This window comes from Galendromus occidentalis, unplaced genomic scaffold (assembly GCF_000255335.2).
Source record: "Galendromus occidentalis unplaced genomic scaffold, Mocc_1.1 scf7180000076924, whole genome shotgun sequence".
Classification (NCBI taxonomy): domain Eukaryota; kingdom Metazoa; phylum Arthropoda; class Arachnida; order Mesostigmata; family Phytoseiidae; genus Galendromus; species Galendromus occidentalis.
The window spans coordinates 221-2,783 of record NW_003804913.1 but is presented as its reverse complement, the minus strand read 5'-3'; positions in this window follow the sequence as shown (position 1 = coordinate 2,783).

The window sequence follows — 2,563 nt, the reverse complement described above, 5'->3', positions numbered from 1 at the left end:
CTGTCCTCTCTGTCGCTCGGAAATCAACATCTACGACGTAACGCCGGCTTGCGGGACGGAATCAGTGGAGGAGGAAGGAGGTGGAGATATTCCCCAGAGGCCGAGTGCGGTGTACATTCCGAGGGAGGCATGGCAGTGATATACGTGTATATCCATGTTTTTCTTTAAATATATAATACTGGCGCTCCCGGTCGCCGCTTTGCGGCGACTCGGTATCGCTAGACTCACTACACATGCGCTAGCTCCGAGTGCGCTAGCTCCGAGTGCGCTGGCTCCGACTGCGCTGGCTCCGGGTGCGCTCGCTTTTGGCACGCGTGCTCTCGGTGCGCGTCCCGTTTCCCGCTTTCTCGTTCTCCCGCTTTCCCGTTCTCCCGCTTTCCCGTTCTCCCGCTTTCCCGTTCTTCCGCTTTCCCGTTCTCCCGCTTCCCCGTTCTCCCGCTTTCCCGTTCTCCCGCTTCCCCGTTCTCCCGCTTTCCCGTTCTCCCTGCGACGGGGGTGGATGCTCGTGTTGACCGGACCGGCACGGACCGTACATTTTAACGGACTCTACTTGTACGGGATTAGTACGGAACATCCCCAGTCCGGAAAGCGAGTCATCCTCGCAATTCTCATCGGGGAAATGAAGATCGATGAATTCGGACTACGTTGTTCTATGCCTGTCGGTTGTATTCTACCGATCTCATCATGCCTTTCCTACGTCTCTGTTCACATCCATGTTTTTCTCTATCTCTCTCATCCACATGTCTCCATGAAGACACATTTCTACATTAAGAATCAAGTCCACTCGAGGATACAAGTCTTCCGAGGGATACATGCCTGCATGTGGATACGCGTAGATGAGGGAGATAGCGATTGCAGACAGAAATAGGCGTTGTGAAATGTAGGAGATCTTCCATACATGAACAGTCAAGTTTCGGGGGAGAGATGATCTCCCCGGGTCATTGATTGAGCCCTTCATATTCGAGCTGTATTTTCCGTGTGGATCTTCTCCGGACCTACGGAATTCAGAAACAATATGGCCGAAAACTCTGCACACCTCATACCCAAGGGTCTCTCCGGAGCATGGTGAAGCCCTTCCAGAGCGCGGTTCGCATCGATTTCCGGGGAGACGATCGAGATTACAGGGCTGGTTTGTAATCGATTCTCGGGTTCTCCTGTCTTCGCCGACTTCCGGCCTGCCGGAGACCCTCCCAGACGTCATGGGATCGACCATCCCGCCACGTCGGTGCTTGAATTTGGAGCCGAGACCGATGACATGATGTTCAAGAAATAAGGCTGCGTCAGCTGCCAAATAGAGCCATTGAGGGCGCCCGCCTCACTCACTGGGAGGTTTACCGACGACCGGAATAGGGATTTTCATCCATCTCAATGAGTTCCTATTGTCAACTCGCTTATCGGGAAAAAACCCTCATTTTCCACGCAACCTAGTCGATTTTTCACGTAACCTTTCCTTGAGAGAGACGAGAAGGGCTTGTTCGCCTCTCCGTTTCTGACTCCCATAGTGGACATTCGTGAGCCTGAGAGGAATCAATGAGCGCCCAACACGGCTCAACTGAAAGCCTCACCTTGAGCTTCGCGAATCCCACTCAGGATACACGAGCTCGATGCTAACAATAAAATTCATGTATCGAGACGCAGGGACAAGGACACAATGGAGAGTCATGATTAGAGCCCGTGACTTCATGCAAAATGCCTATATGGCATGAAAATGCATATCCTGGGCTTTTTCTCCCGAAAATGCATATTCTGGTCTTTGAAGCATAATTCTGCATATCCAATATTTTTTCGGCCGATTCTCGCGGGAATTCGACTCTGAGAGCGACGTAGAGCCATGGTCAACCAAGAATGGATAGGAATGGTGACAGATCGAATAATTTCTCGATTCCTCTTGTCCGCGGACCCGTATGTGCGAAGGTTTTCCAGGGGCGAGAAGTCCCTAGCGGCGCCGAGTCAGCCGCTCGAGTTGACAAGCAGCTGACAGGGTCGTCATATGCTCGAATTGATGAACAGCTGTCGAGATCCTCGCATGTTCGAAAATTTTGAAAACATTCGCAGACCGGCTAATCCAGTAGATTTGTGGACCCGGAACATTCGATCCCACTCATAATGAATTCCTCGATTCCCGCTCGCTCTATATCATATTCTTCAATTCTCCAACAATCCGCTGTCATTTCCCGGATCCAGAGTGCCGAAAATCTCAGCCTCCAATTGATCGAGATTAGGATCTTACGTGGAGCAGTTTGGAGCAGAAGTGCTCTCGACGGACGGATCAGTACTCGTACGCAAAGTCTGTGAGAAGGAGATAAACGCGGAGAAGAAGTTTCTCGTGACGCATTTGACCACGCCAGTTGCGGCTACGGGGAAGAATACTCAGTTCGGCACGGACCTGTGTGAGGCTCTCTTGTCCTCTGGCATACCGCTTTGGAAATTGAAGTGTTGAAACAGCTTGGCAAAGGCTGGTTGAAGGAAAGGTCGGATAGTGAGGAAACACACTAGCTCAGTGAGCGAAGTGAACTAAGAGGAGTACAGTCTCACAAAAGGGGAGACACCACAGTAAATGTTA